The 12231-nt window shown below is 44.9% G+C and overlaps 1 pseudogene; it reads right to left on the bottom strand.

The window, feature by feature from the left end:
- Positions 1–9630: 9630 nt before the first annotated feature.
- On the bottom strand, positions 9631–11316 carry LOC135228683 (small ribosomal subunit protein uS8-like; annotated as a pseudogene).
- Between the last annotated feature and the right edge of the window lie 915 nt (positions 11317–12231).

Below are 12231 nucleotides of genomic sequence, written 5' to 3'. Positions count from 1 at the left end.
GGGCAGGTGGGGCAGGAGAAAGGGCTAAGGGCTCACACTCTGACTCTTAAAATTTCTGCACGAAAGTGACCACTTCTGCTCACATTTCGTGGGCTGAATCAAGTCTCATGACCACATCTACTGTCAAAGTGTTCCCATTCCTACCTCTAGGATCAGGATGTTTGTGAATGATTGTGAAGGGGTCCTGACAGGCTGATTTTTACTGGTCTTGTGCGAAATGGGGAAACTCTGGTGGTGTAGTGGTTAAGTGCTATGGCTGCTAACCAAAGGGTAGGCAGTTCGAATCCACCAGGCGCTCCTTGGAAACGCTACGGGGCAGTTCCACTCTGGCCTATAGGGTCGCTATGAGTCGGAATCAACTCGGCGGCACTGGGTTTGGTTTGTATGAAATGGCGTCTGGGTGTTTTTATTTACAGCCCCTGATGGCTGAGATGGAGCATATGTTCATATGCTTATTGATTTTGTAGGATTTCTTTATATCCTGGATTTGTTGTTGTTCTCTGCTGTCTAGTCAATTCTGACTTTGTGACCTGATAGGACAGAGTAGAACTGCCCCATAGAGTTTCCAAGGCTGTCATCTTAACAGAAGCAGACTGCCACATCTTTCTCCTGTGGAGCGGTTGGTGGATTTGAACTGCCAGCCTTTCAATTAACAGCCTAGAACTTAGCCACTGCACCACCGGAGCTCCTCACATCCTGGATACTAGTTCTTTATTGGCTGTGTTGTTGTTGCTGTTAGGTGCCCTTGAGTTGGTTCCAACTCATAGTGACCCTATGCACAATAGAAGGAAACACTGCCCAGTCCTGAGCCATGCTTACAATTGTTATGCTTAAGCTCATTGTTGCAACCACTGTGTCAATCCACCTCATTGAGGGTCTTCCTCTCTTCTGCTGCGTTATAAATATCTTCTTCCAGACTGTGCTATGCTTTTCCACTCTGTTTAAGGTGCCTTTGTTCAGGGAAGTTGTTAGTTTTAATGTAGTCGTATTCGCCAGCTTTTCCCTTCATGGCTTTAAGATTTGAGACGTCTTTTCCTATCCATATATTTACTCCAGTGTTTACTTTGAGAAATTTTAAACTTAATCTTTTCATATTTAGATATTTAATCCACTTGGTAGTGACTTTGTGTACGCTGTGAAGTAGAGATCTAATTATTTTTCTCCACTTAGATTAAAATGTATATATTCCACCACCATTCATGACTTCTCTGCCGCTTTGTAGCGTTACCTTGTTATTTTTCCGTCTTACCGTGTATGTACGGCAGTGTCTGAGCTCCTTATTCTGTTCCATTGGTCTGTTTGTCTAGTCCTGTCCTACAACTACACTGTCCTGATACCTGACTTTATAAAAGGCCTTTATGTGGTAGGATAATTCCAGCCACCTTGTTAAATTTCTTTCTTGTTTTTTAAAAGTTTACATCTTTTAAAAATTAAATGGTATAAAAATATTGTATCTGTCAGGGTCTTGTCAGGGAGACAGAAACCATACCAGGTTTAATAGAGGGATTTTAATATAAGAAATTGATTAAACAGACACATCCTGGTGGTGTAGTGGATAAGCGCTATGCCTGCTAACCAAAAGGTCGCCAGTTTGAATCCACCAGGCGCTCCTTGGAAACTCTATGGGGCAGTTCTACTCTGTCCTATCCAGTTGCTATGAGTTGGAATTGACTCAACAGCAATGGGTTTGGAAACCCTGGTGACGTAGTGGTTAAGTGCTACGGCTGCTAACCAAAGGGGTCTGCAGTTCGAATCCACCAGGCGCTCCTTGGAAACTCTTTGGGGCAGTTCTACTCTGTCCTATAGGATTGCTATGAGTCGGAATCAACTCGATGGCACTGGGTTTGGTTTTTGGTAAACAAACAAACCCAAACCCGTTGCTGTCGATTCCAACTCATAGCGATCCTATAGCACAGGGTAGAATTGCCTCATAGGGTTTTCAAGGAGTGGCTGGAGGATTCAAGCTGCTGACCTTTTGGTTAGCAGCCGAGCTCTTAACCACTGCGTCACCAGGGCCCCACAGGCACTGGAGAGTTTAAAAGCGAAAAGAGGACACTGAGGTAATACAGTAATTGCGGGAGCATCTGCCACCCTCAGGGCTGGGGGAACAAGTGAAGAAGTTGGGGGCCTTGCAGAGCTGGAGGCCACACCAGTGAGAATGGGGCACTGCCAGGCCAGGTTGGTGTTTGTGCCTCTGGAGCTCAGTGGAGGGACCTGGGACCCAGACTTCTGAGGAAGGGGCCCTGTCCAGTTGGTGCCAGTCTTTCTCAGGGATGCACTGAGGCTGTTTCTGGGACAGCCGAGGAAAGCTGGAGACAAACCTACTGCTGCTGCCAGAGAAGATACATCGCTGGGGTGGCACTGACAGAATAGGAAGCAAACAGGAAGAAGAGTGTCCCTCCTCTGCTCCTATGGCCAGTGTCCTGCTTACATCCCCTAACAAATGGATCACATATATCACGTGAATCCTAGCCAGCCTTCTGGCCAGCCTGGCTGGATAGGCAGGGTACACGGTGTGGCGTCATGGAGCTACTGGAGAAATGAGGAAACTGAAGCTCAGAGAGGTCACCTGAGTTGCCCGAAGTGCCCAGCAAGTTCCAGGCCTCCCTGGCAGCCTGTGCCTGTGAGACTGGACGGAGCATGCTGGGTACCCCCTCAGCACTCCAGTGCACAAGAATGACCCGGGACACTGAGCCAGGGGCGGGGAGCCCCAACTGGCCGAGGAGAAATGTAGTGCCTCAGCCCCAGCATCACAAAGCATCATACAGGATGGTGAATTTGGAGCTAAGAAGCAATTGCTTAATAACTGGCAGGACAAACAGTAAAAAGTCTCTCATCCTCGTTCCCGTCTGTCCAGTTCCCACCCCCATCTCATCCCCACTGTCTTCTCCTGTATCCTTCCAGCAATTCTTTATGCATACAAAATCAAATGTACAGATTTTCCCTTTTAACATAAAACCTATTACAGACACTGCTCTGCCCCTTGCTTTTTCAGCATAATGTGTCTCAGGAGCCGTCAGAAGAGTGAAAATCCTCCTCATTCTAACCGCACAATGTTCCGTGAATAGAGGTACCGTTACTGAACCAGCCCCCGCTGATGCGCTTGGGTGGTTTCCAACTGGAAGGTCAAATATTATGCAACAAATTAACATGACTTGCTCATGTACACCTGTAGATAAATTCCTCAGAGAGAACTGCTGGGTCAAAGGGCTAAACTCTGATATTGTCAAATTACCCTCCCGATGCACCTTTTTACAATTTCTCCAGTAATGCGTTAAATTACCCATTTCTCACATCCTCACACAGGGTTGTCAAATGTTTGGATTTTTCACAATCTGATGGGTGAAAAATAGTATCTCAGTACAATTTTAATTTGCATATCCTTTGTGGATCGCTATGAGTCGGAATCGACTCGACGGCAGTGGTTTTGGAGTGGGTTTGTTTTAAATGAGGTTGACCATCTTTCATTTATTTAAGAGATACTTATACTAATTTTTCAATGAACTTTCCATATCTTTTGTCCATTTTTCTATTGGGTTGTTGCTGTTTTCTTATAAATTTCTAAGAGTGCTTTATATAGTAGGGATACTAGCTTTTTGCCTGATAGGAATAGCAAATAATTTTTTTTTAATTGTGCTTTAGTGAAGCTTACAGTTCAAGTCAGTTTCTCATACAAAAACTTACAGATTGTTCTGTGACCCTAGTTGCTCTCCCTACAATGTGACAGCACACTCCTCCTCTCCACCCTGTATTTCCCATGGCCATTCAACCAGCTCCTGTCCCCTCTGCCTTCTCATCTTGCCTCCAGACAGGAGCTGCCCATTTAGTTTCATGTCTCTACTTGAGCCAAGAAGCACTGTCATGGATTGAATTATGTCCCCCCCAAAATGTCCACACCAATTTGGTTAGACCATGTGTGGCTGTCCTCCATTTTATGATTGTAATTTTATGTTGAGACGATTAGGGTGGGATTGTAACACCACCACTACTCAGGTCACCTCCCTGATCCAAGGTAAAGGGAGTTTCCCTGGGGTCTGGCCTGCACTACCTTTTCTCTCTTAAGAGATGAAAGGAAAGCAGGCATAAAGTTGGGGACCTCATACCACCAAGAAAGCAGCACCGGGAACAGAGTACATCCTTTGGACTCCAGGTCCCTGTGCCTGAAAAGCTCCTTGACCAGGTGAAGATTGAGGACAAGGACCTTCCTCCAGAGCCCCCAGAGAGAGCCTTCCCCTGCAGCCGGTGCCCTGAATTTGGACTTTTAGCCTACTTTACAGTGAGAAAATAAACTTCGCTTTGTTAAAGCCACCTACTTGTGGTATTTCTGTTATAGCAGCACTAGATGACTAAGACAAGCACACTTTTCACCAGTATCATATTTTATGTCTTAGTCCAGTCTAATCTTTGAAGAGCTGGCTTCAGGAATGGTTTTAGTTTTGGGCTAACAGAATCTGGGGGCTGTGTCTTCTGGAGTCCCTCCAGTCTCAGTCAGACCGTCAAGTCTGGTCTTTTTACTAGAATTTGAGTTCTGTACCCCACTTTTCTTCCACTCCATCAGGGACTCTCTGTTGTGTTTCCTGTCAGGGTGATCACTGGTGATAGCTGGGCACTATCTAGTTCCAGTCTCAGGCTGATGGAGTCTCTGGTTTATGTGGCCCTTTCTGTCTCTCGGTCTCATATTTTATGTCTTTGGTGTTCTTCATTCTCCTTTGGAAATAGCAAATAATTTTCCACTTTATTATTTGTATTTTGACTTGGTGAACCATACAGGGAGTTTTTATTTTTAGCTAGTCAAATTTACCAATCTTTCATGACTTCTAGATTTAGTTACATTTAGAAAGTCGCACTTCAAGGCTATAAAGAAATTCTCTCATATTTTCTTCTAGAACTTGCAATGGTTTTACTTTTCGCACTTAAACATTTGATCCATTTGAAAGTTTTCATGGTATAATGTGGAAGTATGAATCCAGCTTTATTTTTCTTCCAGATAGCTATACGGTTATCCATGGTCTCAATTATTGAACAGAATTTTTCCTCCACTAGTTTGAGGTGTTACATTTATCACATTCTTAATTCTAGCTTTAAGTAATACTAACTACAAACCCAAAAATAGTTGAAACACAATAGAGATTTATTTCTAATGTGCATAAAACCCAAATAGGTGTTCCTGATTGGCAGGCAGCTCCCTGTGTCCCAGTGGTAATTTAGGGACCCAGGCTCTTATCTTCTGGCCCGACCCTTTTTAAAACATGGCTTCCAAGGGTAGCCATACTTACCTGCCTCAAATCAGAGACAGGGAGTGCGGGGGATGGCTTGAGAGGTACTTTTATGGTACAGCCTGCTAGTGGTGCAGATCACTTTTGCTCACATTCAGTTGCCTTAAACTCACATGGCCACACTCATCTGCAATTCCTCCATTTACAGAAACTTTTCCTATCTGACTAGTATTCCCTGTTGCCTTCTGTTTCTTAATCTTTTCAAAGGTTAATATATTTTATTAGAATCAACTATTTTTATGTCACAATAGAATTTTATAGTGTACCTGTTTAATCTTGACAAAGAATGCAGTACCTGCCTGTTATGGATTGAATTTTGCCTCCTCAAAAAACGGCTGTCAACTTGACTAGGCCATGATTCCCAGTGTGATTATCCACCACTTCATCATCTGATGTGTTTTCCTTCGTGTCATAAATCCTACCTCTATGATGTTAATGAGGTAGATGAGTTATATTGAGGCAGGACTCAATCTACAAGATTAAGTTGTGCCGTAAGTCAAGCTCTTGGGATATATAACACAGCATCAAGCAGAGACATGGGGACCTCATTTACCACCAAGAAACAAAAGCTAGGATAGCTCATCCTTTGGACCCGGGGTCCCTGCACTGAGAACCTCCTCGACTGGGAAGACTGATGACAAGGAAGGACCTTCCTCCAGAGCCAACAGAGAGAAAAAGCCTTCCCCTTGAGCTGGCACCCTAAATTCTGACGTCTAACCTCCTAGACTGTGAGAGAATAAATTTCTCTTTGTTAAAGCCATCCACTTGTGCTATTTGTTTTAGCAGCACTAGTTAACTAAGACATTGCTTCAATAACTTCGATTTTAAAAATTATAGTATAACAATGGCTGAAAGGTGGTTCAATCACAGTTGTACAAGCTTATTTACCAAGAACAAAAATAGAAGACTATTAAAAATAGCTAAAAGGGTAACACATCATAGTGCTTAATGTTTTTATAACTGTTGGTAGGGCTTACATCTAAATTTGATACAGAATTCTTAGCTGCATTGAAATAGTTCTTTTCTCAGTCAAATGGGATATGGTGGCACTATGAGTTTGGAAGAGACTGGCTGTGGGTACCACTTCTTGTCTTCAGCTGTGGTTATGCAATACCAGCAACTGCACTTTCTATCTTTTCCAGAAGCATATTCCCTCAATAAACAACACCTTTTAGACATGTAGCAGTTTCATGGTTTTCTACTTCTAGCTTATACAAGCTATTAGGTGCCATTGAGTCCATTTTCAACTTACAGTGACACTGTTTGACAGAACAGAACTGCCCCGTGGGGTTTTCCAGGCTCTAATCTTTACAGAAGGAGATATCCAGCTCTCTCTCCTGTGGAGTCAATGGGTGTGTTTGAACTGTCAACCTTTTGGTTAGCAGCTGAGCGCTTAACCACTGGACCATCAGGGCTTCTTTTATACAAACTAGCAGCCTACGAAGCAGGCGTAGATTCTTCACTGGGTAAGGAATCTATCAAACATCTATGTCTTTTGCTGTCTGTGCTGCAAAAAGCTGGCATACTCTTCTGTAGGATCAGCTGGCTGGTCTGAATATTAATAAAATAGGCGGAGGCCCGCACAGCCACAGCACCCCAGTGGCATTCCAAAACTGGTCTTTGAGTTCATGACGTCTTGGTGAAAGGGGCTGTTGGGAAAGAGGGTGTACAGGGTGTGTAGACCTACCATCCTGGGCATTATGGCACGGTTTTTACCTTGCTTACACTGGTAACAGTTACAGTCCTCAGGGATCCAGAGCCATCTCTCCAGATTCCAGCCCGAACACCTTGGTATTTCTAGAGCTTTCAGAAGTCTCACAAAATGCAGAGACGTAACGGGTGTGGTGTCCTTCGTGGAATGGGTGATACCTTTCTTCATTTTTCCCGGAAATAACAAGCGGTTTCCTCAGGCTTTTCTGTCCATGCCCCTCTCTCTAGCTCAGCCTACAGAATACTAATAATTACACAGCTTACTACCAAATTCTTGACACGCTTGAAAGGCATTTTTCATCAACTTCCTTCTCAATATAATACATTAATAAAAAGCCGGGTGAGGGATATCCACTGACGTAATCATTTTTTTTCTCTGAGGGCCACAAGAAGACGCCTGGCCGCTGCGGTACAGTAACTCCGTCTTCAACTCAGGAACAGCACCTCCGGTCACCTTCGGGCAGCGGGGGCCGAGGAGAGACCGAGGTGAGGCTCACAACGCCACCTCCGCGCGGCCGCGACAGCCCTCAGCTCTGTGGACAGGCTGCTAGGAAAGCGGGCTTATGAGCATGCGCAACAGGTTTTCCGTTAGCGCCAGGAGGCGAGCGATCTTTGCAGCATGCGCGCGCGACCGTTAGGAATCAGGTTAACATGTGCGCGCACACACAACCACGAGGATTCCGGTGAAGCTCTTTGGAGCATGCGCGCGCGACCGTTAGGAATCAGGTTAGCATGCGCGCACACAGACAACCGTGAGGATTCACACGAACATCTCGGGAGTATGCGCGTGGGCCGGTTAGGAATCAGGTTAGCATGCGCGCGCGCGCAAACACAACCGTGAGGATTCTGGCGAGGCTCTTTGGAGCGTGCGCGCGCCCGTTAGGAGTGAGCATGCGTACACAGACAACCATGAAGATTCAGGCGAAGCTCTTTGGCGCATGCGCACACAGACAACTATGAGGCGTCCGGCAAAAGCGCTCTAGCGCATGCGCTTGCGCCTTACGGACTCGGGTTAGCATGCGCACACAGTCCCGAGCGTTCCGGGAGGCTCTTTGGCGCATGCGCTGTCGAGTTGGGGCGCCTGTGGAAGTAGCTGGAGAATGTTTTTGTATTGCTTTGGCGAGACCCTTATTGGAAGAATGGGTGGTGTATTCGGTTTGTAACGGAAGCTCTTTTTTCTTGAATTTTTTTTCCAAATGCAAGTATACGAGGTGTTCATTCTAGAATATCTAACAGCCCAACAGAAAAATAGGCAAAGAACTGGGGAACAAGGAGTTCATAGAAAAATAATTACAACAGACCTTAAACGGAGGATGCTTATCACAGCCTCAGCTGTAATAAGAGAAACGCACGTTAGAACCACACTGAGACACTTCGTTACTCCGCAGGGAGCCAGACGTTCAGACCGTTGGTAACAGGCTCTGTGCAGGGCGACGTCGGGGAAAACTGGGGGAGCAGTGTCCTCGACGCTCTGAGCCAGCATTCCCGCTTCTGGGAATTTTCCCTACGAATACATTTGCTCAGAAATGACACGATGTGGGTATGAGGTTATTGATTGTGGCACTGTGCTAGCTAAAGATTGGAAGCTATGCAAGTATCCGTCAGGGGACTGATGTTTAAACACTACGTCATGCACAAAGGAACATCGTATATCTGGGAGGGAGAATGAGGAAGTGTCCCATGAACTGACAGGGAGAGATCTCCAGGATATTTTACCAAATGAAAAAGCACAGGTGGAGTACTGTGCTTTTGTTTCTTTAGGAAAGAAGAAATGAGATTATATGATCTTTATGTTTTCACATAAATTCTGGAAAGATACACAAGGAACTAGTAATCATGATTTCCTACGGGATGGAGGGGACGACAGAGGTGGGGGGAGACATTTCTCAGTGTATACATCATTATATTGATTTTTGAGCCGTGTGAGCAGTGCTGTATGCTTGGCTGACATTAAGCAAGGTATGCACCAGCTTAATTGTGTTTACTTACTGATCTGTAATGCACTGTTTCACATCTTTGATGTGGTGAAAAGCGGGTGAAATTGTGCACTACAGATGAGTAAGAAAGTACAAGTAAGCCTGTGTGTACCTTGCTTATTGAGCGCTCAGTCCCTGCACGTGAATGTTATCCATTGAAAACAAAACTATAGTAACGTTTTAAAAGAGGAGCCCTGGTGGTGCAGTGGTTAAGCGCTTGGCTGCTGAACAAAAGGTCGGTGGTTCCACCAGCTGCTCAATGGGAGAAAGATGTGGCAGTCTCCTACTATAAGGATTACAGCCTTGGAAACCCTATGGGGCAGTTGTACTCTGTCCTATAGGGTCTGACTGTGAGCCTGCATCAACTCCACTGGCAGTGGTCTTTTTTTTTTTTGGTAGCATTTTAAAAATGTCCCTGGGTGGTTTGTGATTGGCTACTAACCTAAAGGTTGGCAGTTTGAACCCACACAGCAGTGCCATGGAAGAAGGTCCTGGTGATCTGGTTCCATAAAGTTTTACGTTGTTACACATGGGGTTGCGATAAGTTGGAATCATTCCACAACAACCAGTTAATTTTTTTAAATCTAGAAATGTATAATAAAAATGAAAAATCTTTAATTCCACCTTCTAAAGGTAACTACTATTAATAGTTAGGTGTATGTCTTCTAACATCTTTCATCTTTTTTTTTTCAGAGTCTATTGAAGCATTTTATTTGTATGTATGTATTACACTCCTAGGAAAAGAATCCCAGGATTTTCCTTCCTGTATGTTTTTGTTTTGCTTTCTCATGGTCCATGATACCAGTAAGGCCATCCATACAATGAAACCAAAGCGACAGATGGGAGCAGATCATTTTGCCACTTTTCTAGGTCTTTGAGTTGCGTATCACTCCACACTTGTTTAACTTGCCAGTGCGGCTCACAGTTTTCCCAGTTCTGTGGTCATCAGTGATAACCCAATTTGCCAGTGTAACCATCTTCATCATTACAGTTAGAAACCAAACCATGACCCTGGAGCTGACCTACTAAGAACTGGCATTTGCCTCCCTTCTTGGCATTACTGATGCTCTTACGAGCATCCGCCAGGATATTCTTGCACACTGTTATGGCAGTGTGGAAAGATAATGGAAAGGAGGGGAGGGGTGAACCACTTGCTTTAATCTTAAACGTATTTAAAAAGTTTTTAATTATGATCTATGTTATTCACATAAAAGAATGATTCATATGTATGCCATTTAATCAGTTCAGACTCATAGCGACCCTAGAATGAAAACTCCCCAGTCCTGCGCCATCCTCACAGTGGTTGCTTCAGTTCATCTTCGCAGCCACATAACAAGCATAACAACAATTGTGAGGATGGTCAGGACCAGGCAGTGTTCGTACTGTTGTATATAGGGTCACTATGAGTCAGAGTCGACTCAACAGCACCTAACACACACAAATATTTTAAGTGCTCAGCTGCTAACTGAAATATCAGCAGTTCAAACCCACCAACTTATCCACGGGAGAAAGATGTGGCAGTCTGCTTGCCTAAAAATTACAGCCTTGGAAACCCTACGGGGCAGTTCTGCTCTGTCCTACCGGGTAACTGAGTCGGAATCGACTTGACAGCAGTGGGTTTACGTTTGGGTGAATGTAAATTATACCTTGACTCATGAGTAATATAAAATTATATGGACCTTCGAAAGGTGAATTGATAAGCTTTGGTACATCCATACAATGAAGTATTTATTCATTGGAAAAAAAAATGAAATGAGCTAAATCAAGTTACAAAAAGAAGGAACTTTAAATGTATATTGCCAACTGAAAGACGCCAGTCGGAAAAAGCTGTATACTCTATGGCTCCAGCTACTGCATCCAACTTGCCACTAAGTGGCCGGTTGGCGTCCTTGAGAACAAGTGCCCTCTCGGGTTGAGCACTGGTCCCTGTTGCTGGTAGGTTGGACGTTCAGAGGTACCAGTAGCTAGGTAACGGGAAGTTCCATATGCAACCTCCATCTCCGCCACTGTGGCCTGTCCGTTCCTGAACCCGTTGTTCCCGTTCCAATGACAGAGGCTGGCTAATATCAACTGATGAGTCACTCTGTCTTCTTAGTCATTCAGTGTGTCCTCCATGGTGAACGCTCTCTGGAGGATGTTAACATGTACTATAACAATCTTCTCACTTTGTTCCCGCTTCCGTATGTCACTCCATATCCCTCTACCACCTTGTCTCCGATCTTCCAGTCCCATTCTTCCAGGCCCACAGTCAGACAGCCATGCCGAAGGTGAGCCCTGGAGCCGACACTGCTGTCAAAGGAGTCCTTGTCCTGCAGGCTTGGGCCTGCCTCAGCCACTTTGCTGGGCTCAGTCATTGGCTGCGAGCAGCCCACATCTTGGCACAAATGTGGTGGTGGATTCAGGGTGCAGCAGCTGGGCTCATCCCTCCGTCATGCACCCTGCAGCAGGAGACCAGAGGAGCACATTTTCTGCCCCCACTTTCCACCCATGGCTTTCTCTAGTAGTCAGGCTACAGGCTAGGCTGCTGCAGCAAAGACTGTCCCCACCTGACTCCACCCCCCAGCAAAGTGGTGTAAACAAGTTGAAGTTTATTTCTTTCTCACATGGTAGTCTGGGAGAGTGGTTCTGGGCCAACGTGAAAGTTTGATGGTGTAGGGGTTCCCAAACCTTCAAGTCTCCCAGCCTCAAGGACCCAGACATGGAGCAGAGACAAGTTGTCCCCACTATGACAGCCTGAATTCCTGACCCACATAAGCCGTAATATGTGATTTTAAATTCTGTAAGTCACTAAGTCTTGCAATAATTTGTAGACATGCAGATACGTGTGTGTGTATGGGTTTGTGTGTACTTCATTCCTCTGTCCATTGGGAGAATCTAGGAACGATAGAAATCCAGAAGCCATGACACACTTGGTGCCCAGATCTTGGTTCCTGAGCAGTATTCTCCACTCAAGGACACCAGGACTGCTTGGAGAAACAGCCGATTCCAGGGCTGGGGCAGAGAAGGTACGAGATGAGCTTGGAAAATCTTCTTGAATAGAAAAGTAAGAAAGTGCTGAAGGAGTAGTGGAGATATGTCTAAAAGACATAAGAGCCAGCTTGAAAGGGCCCCCGATGGCCACATCTGGAATGTCAAAATAAATGATTATAACCCACTGAAAGAAACAGGAACACGGGAGTCCATACTGATATGTTGAATGAATACATAAGGAAAGCTCTACCTCACAATAGAATGCCAGCTAACATTGTTTATTCATAAGTAAAAAATTT

The sequence above is a fragment of the Loxodonta africana genome, chromosome 26 (genome assembly GCF_030014295.1).
Source record: "Loxodonta africana isolate mLoxAfr1 chromosome 26, mLoxAfr1.hap2, whole genome shotgun sequence".
Taxonomy (NCBI): Eukaryota; Metazoa; Chordata; class Mammalia; order Proboscidea; family Elephantidae; genus Loxodonta; species Loxodonta africana.
The sequence above is the reverse complement of the archived record's forward strand: the minus strand, read 5'-3'. Positions and strand labels throughout refer to the sequence as shown.